The sequence below is a fragment of the Pteropus medius genome, unplaced genomic scaffold (assembly GCF_902729225.1).
Source record: "Pteropus medius unplaced genomic scaffold, Ma_sr-lr_union100, whole genome shotgun sequence".
In the NCBI taxonomy this organism is placed as follows: Eukaryota; Metazoa; Chordata; class Mammalia; order Chiroptera; family Pteropodidae; genus Pteropus; species Pteropus medius.
This window is the reverse complement of record NW_024352787.1, coordinates 14,663,831-14,669,830: the sequence shown is the minus strand read 5'-3', so window position 1 is coordinate 14,669,830 and position 6,000 is coordinate 14,663,831. Positions and strand designations below refer to the sequence as shown.

The 6,000-nt window shown below is 47.2% G+C and overlaps 1 protein-coding gene across 1 annotated transcript in view; it reads left to right on the top strand.

Moving 5' to 3' along the window:
* Positions 1-916: 916 nt before the first annotated feature.
* Positions 917-6,000, top strand: part of NRCAM (neuronal cell adhesion molecule) — a 258,892-nt gene continuing 253,808 nt past the window's right edge. Inside the window, 1 exon segment of the mRNA XM_039849322.1 lies at positions 917-1,142. The gene's annotated coding sequence lies outside the window, so the exon portion shown is untranslated.

The following is a 6,000-nucleotide window of genomic DNA, read 5'->3' as shown; positions in this document are numbered from 1 at the left end:
CCCACCCTAGCACTGGGGCCTGGAGCCTGGAATTGGGAAGAGGGGACGATGGGCTCCACAAATGTTTTTTTGAATTAAACTAGAGAACTGAAGGGAGTCTCCAGCTGAGTGAGAGTTGGAGCCTGCAGTAAAGTCAAATGGTCAAGTCGGTGACAGCTGGCTGCTGGAAGGAACCACTGGGTGAGCAGGCTGCAGACCAGAGTAGATTACTGAGGACCATCAAAGATACAGTGGAGAGAGGGTTCTGGAACCTGAACTATGTTGCCCACAGTGTGTTTGCTAAAATACTACTCGTTTAGAAAATCTTAACTCTCTTTTTACATTGCAGTTTAATTCCCTATAATGCTCCCAAATCGGAAAATAAGCAAATTTGAACTAACCCTGTTCTCTGGGACCAGAAGACCCAATTCCTACAGCGAATAGACAGCATCCACCTTACACTGATGGCTCCCTTTTGGGCAGCTGTTCCGAAAGAACACTTGCCAAAAAAAAAAAAAAGATAATAATAAAATAAAAACGAAACGAGAACACACCTATCTCAATCATCCCAACCGAAGTTTCAAGAAATTGAATGTTTAAAAAAAAAAAAAAGAAAGAAAGATCACAGACATAGCTCAGAAACCTAAACCATGAGAGTGGCATTTAAAAACCACCCACTTTCTGGAACATCTTTTGTAGCCAAATCCCAACCACCCTCGTCCCCGGAACCCTTCCGCCCTCCATCCCCCTACCCGACAACCACCACCTAACACTCTTGCAGGATGACGTTGCTTGATGGTGACGTGACCGCTCAGGTAAAGGGGCCACCCAGCCCCCCGAGGCGCTGGCGGCCGCAGCCCATTCGCTGCCGCCTCCTCAGCGGGAATGGGAGGGGCTGGCCCTGAGGGGAAGGGGCGGGGTAGGCGGGAGTGCGGGATCCGGGAGGAGGGAGAGCAGGCGCGGGGCGGGGGCGCGCTGGCGCTTGATCAGCCCTGCTTCGCCCAGGTCACCCGCTGACGCGCGCCGCAGTCGGAGCTTCAGACGCGCGGGCTCAGGGACGGCGCAGGGCTGCCAGAGGCGACAGCTTCGTCACGAACGAATATTTGCGTTCCGGGCTCCCGGCCCGCCGAGCCGGGGCTGAGTGGTGGGCACCGCCTAAGAACGTGAGTAGCTCGGTGCGCGTCTGGCGGTGATACTCGGTCCTGCTCGGGTTCGACAACTGGAGAGGAGGAGGGCGCGGGGGACCGATGAGTTGTCACCCGGAAACTGGCCCTGGATTCAGCCTAGCGCTCTCACGGCTGGCAGCGCCGCGCCGGCCCTCCCTGCGGCAAGGCTAGCCTTGTTGCCAACTCCCTGCTTCTCCCTCAGGCCTCCGACCCCACCACGGGCGCTCGCTTGAGGGCACAGCTGAAGTACTACAGTCCAGGCTGGCGCGGGCGGACGCACACCACCTCCTCCGGTCTGTGGCCAACTTCTGCCTCCATACCTCATGCGTTCCGGAAAGCCCTGCCTGTCGGTCCCTCTATGGGTAATTGGGCCTGGAGAGGCTACTGGGCAGGATTTGTCCCGCGTGGACACCCGGAGCCGAGGGTCACGCCCCAGTGCGGACAGGCTGGGGAGCGCAGGGGCCGGCCGGGCGCGCTCGGGCGTGTGCGCGTGCCAGTTCCCGCAGACACATCTGGGCGTGGGCTTTGTTTGGATGTGCTCACACCTGCGCTTCTCGCCAGAGTTCAGGGGCGAGCCGATCTCTGTTCTCACCGCCCTAGACAGAACTAGGGGAGTCAAGGGGAACAGGAGAGACCCCCAAGGCAACAGGGTGAGGGCTTTTCCGGGGCTTTGTGGCCCTACAGGTGCGGGCTGCGGGGATCCTGGCGCCCCGCCCAGCCTCTGTGGGCTGGGACTTGTTGGGGCTGACAGCCCGGGCTTGGGCCGACTGAGTAGAGCCCCTTCTCTGCCCAGGCTCCCAGAGGGGTATCTGGCAACAGCTTCGCCCGAGGAGGCTGTGTTGAGCCAGGAATGACTGCCGGCTCTGGAGCATCCATCTCGCGGAACGCCATCTGCTCCGGGCGCCGCTCCGGGCCCCTCCACGCCGTGCGAGTGGGCGCCTCAGCGCGACGGTCCCCGGGGGATCGCCGGCTTATCCATTCGCGGTTAGCATCTGCCAGCGCGCAGAGGGTGTGAGCCAGGGAGTCATTTCTCCCAGAGCGGTGTGCACCGAGCAGCAAGCACCGCGGGGGGGTTCCCTGGGCCTGAAGGGATGGAGAACAAGACACTTTCCTTCCCTCCGGATAGTCTCCCAGCCCACCCAGCTCCCTGCCCGAGGCCGCATCTTCCTCTGCACGCTCGGGACCGCCTCTGCTCAGGCGAGGGCTCAGAGAGAGGGTGCCAAGCGGTGGCGTCTCTTTCCCACTCCGCCACTTTCCTGCCTTTTCGCACCAGCAGCTTCAGCCCGAGGCTACATCCGGCATGGAGCTGTCTGTTCTAAGAGGGAAGCGTTTTTTTCCTGCCTGATCGCGCCTGGTCAGCGCGCAGAGGTGCGGTGCCAAGGCTCAGGGCCCTTCCTTGCCTAAGTAGAGATGGAGGCGAATGTTATGGGGCAGGAGGCATTTGTGCTGCATCAGGAGCTCCCCCTGGGGCTATCTTGGGAAGGAATACAGTAGCCACTGAACACAAACCTAGGGAGGCTGGACTGCTTTGGCTAAGGCTACTTATGCTAACCCTGTCCTGTTATTGAAATATTGTAATGAGCTCACGAATAAACGAGACCTTCCAGAAGTACTAAAATGAGTTTGGACAATTGAATACTTCTACTTTAATGGTAATGATAGCATTTTTTGAAGAGCTTCAGATGTGCTGGGCGCTGTGCATCTTACATGCATCATCTCATTTAATTTCCGCAACAATCCTATTTTAAAAATTGAGAGATGAAGGCTTAGAGAAGTCAAGTAACTTTTCCAAGGCCACATAGCTAGGAAGTGGGGAGCTAGAATTAGCTTTTTGCCCCTAGGCTTTGCCATCCAAAACTGAAAATATGGCTTTTTTGGAAGATTATCATTAGTTTAAGGGACACCTAAGACAACTAAGTGTGCAGAATCAGGGACATATAAGCCCATTTAAATTTTGACCCCTGCAGACTTCATCATGGCAGGTAATATAGTAATTCAGGGAACTGTATTAAGGAATAGTCTTTTATTGTCTTGTATTGCCCTTGAATTTCTTTACAGTTTCCTTTATTCCTGTTAGCTTGGCTGTTAACTGACAGTCCAACCAATTACAGTTACTGGACTGTTCTTAGTGACCAGAGCCCCCTGTGATCACTGAGAAGCTGAGAGGTTCCTGGCACATTATAATTTTTGAGAAAACTTTTTTTCGTTTTTGTTTTTTTTTTTTTTAAGGAAAGGAAAATGTTTCCATTTGGCAAACATTTCTATTTCGGGCTCCCAGACGTGAATCTGTTATGTAGATTCTTTTGACTGCAGAAGATTTGCTCTGTAAATTGGATGTTGAATGTGAATAGGACTCTAAGTATAAAATCTTAGGAAAGCATTCTGTATCCTAAATATATAAGACTGTGTGGCGCGTTTACAAAAATATTCCATGTTAATTAGTAGAAACAAGAATTTGAACTTAAATGAAATAAGCTATTCCTAGAATAGTTTTCAGAATGATTATAATTGACTGACTAATTGGAAAAATGAGTTCCAAATCTTACTAACTCCTGGTCTTCTTTCATTCTGTTTTTACTTTATTATAAAAGAAAGTTGTTAAACATTTCACATAATCCAGGAATTTTAGAAGTGTAAGAGAACACTATCTAAACCTTTGGGTTTCAAAATGAGTACAGTGAAGCTCTGAGAGGTTACCCAGCCCTCTAACGCAGGGTAGTGATGAGGTCTTTGGACTGTAGGCCAGTGCCCTTACACCATATCGTTTTTTTGTTATTGAATCAGTGAGAGTAAGTAAAAACCAAGTCATGTTTGGAAATGGTACTTCCTGTGAGGCCAATGCAACAACGGCAATGATAGTTGGGTATGAGTGCTTCAGAAGCATGAGAGGGTAGTGAGGATGTATATACCTGTGCTGTAGAAAATTTTCTTAAGAATCAAATAGAATATGCAGATATTATATTGTTGAAGTACAGTGGAGCTATTTAATGGAACCCCACAAGAAGCTTTTCTGGTAAAGAGAGAACATTCATTCATCACAATTTACTGAGTGTATGGCCTACTGTTCTAGGCACTGGGGATACAGTGGTGAGCAAAACACAGTTCCTGCTCTCTTGAAGGTTAATACTGATTTTATACTACACACTTCCACATACACAGATTTTTTTTTCCCCCATACCGTATATGTACAGCTTGATGAACTTGCACAAACTGAACATACCAAACTCGTGCTCAGATCAAGGAACAGAACATGATGAATATTGAAGAAAGCCCTCTTGTGGCTCTTACCAGTCATTACTCACCCTAAGGGTAACTGAGACACCCATGCATTTTTCTTGATATTCTCACCATGAAATCATAAAGTCTTTATCTTAGTCATCTCAGGCTGCCATAACAAAATACCATAGAATGGATGGATTAAAGAACAGACATTTATTTTCTAACAGTTGTAGAGTCTGGAAGTCAGAGATCAGGGTGCCAGCATCATCGGGTTCTGGTGAGCTCTCTTCCCTGCTTGCAGACTGCTTATCTTCTCCCTGTGCATTCATATATTCTTTCCTTGGAGATCTCTTTAAGGAGATCTCTTTCCCTCCCTCTCTTTCTCTTATCTTATAAGGTCACTGAGCCTATCAGATTAGGACCCATCCTTTTTACCTCATTTAACCGTAATTACCTCCTAAAAGCTCTATCTCCAAATACAGTCACATTGGGTGTTAGGACTTTATTGTATAAATTTTGGGGGGACACAGTTCAGTCCATAGCAATCCTGATTAGCTGCATCTGCCAGCAGCCTTTGGTACTTCATCCCCCATTTCCAAAGATCATTTTCCATCTGAAAAGCATGGCAACCAATAATAAATTTAATAAGAATGTAGATTTTCTAAAGTATTCTTCTCTAGGAAGTTTTGTGTGTTTGCCTCCAAAGACTGCTTTAAGTAAGCCTTCAATTGCTGAGATAATTGGTGAAGAGGAAATGAAAATGGTTTGAAATGATTGAAAATTACTAAATACATCGAGATGTATTTCCCTTTTATGTTTCATGCTTCCCCGCCTGAAGGAGCCCTGGCCTTCCTGCCAGGTGAGGACAGAGGAGATGCTAGGTATCTCCTAGCATCTAGGGATGCCAGAGGCAAGAATCCAGTGGATTATTTTATTTAACCCTTTATTCACTCAGGCAAATGAAAAGCTCCTTTAGTTTTAGAGTATTTATTGGCATCAGAGACTGAAGTTTCTAAGACTAGAAAAATGTGCCAAAATGAACTGATGAAAGTTTATTTTCTCTCTCAAAATGTGAAGGAGAAGGCTACATGAGGAAAATATGGAAACGGTTCTGCCTCCAGTTTTAGCAACTCTTTCAATATCAGGTTGTCTTTAAATGGGGGAGAAAATGCAATATATTTATATAAAATGTGATATTTTTGCTAAGTTAACTTTTTTATTGTGAAATATAAATAACATGAAATTTACTGTTTTAACCATTTTCACTGTATGGTTTAGTGACATTAAATACTTCACATTGTTATGTAACCATCACCACAGTGTATCTCCAGAAATTTTTCATCTTCCCAACTGAAACTATACCTGTTAAACAGTAACTCATCATTCCCCTTCTCCCCAAACCCTGCCAAGAATCATTCTCCTTTCTGTCTCTATGAATTTGACTACCCTAAATACCTCCTATGAGTAGAATCATATGGTATCTGTCTTTTGTAACTGGCTCATTTTATTTCACTCAGCATAATGTCTTCAAGGCTCATCCATGTGTCAGAATTTCCTTCTTTTTTAAAGCTGAATAATATTCCATTGTATATACATACCACATTTTAAAAAATGTATTAATCTGATAGTGGACAGT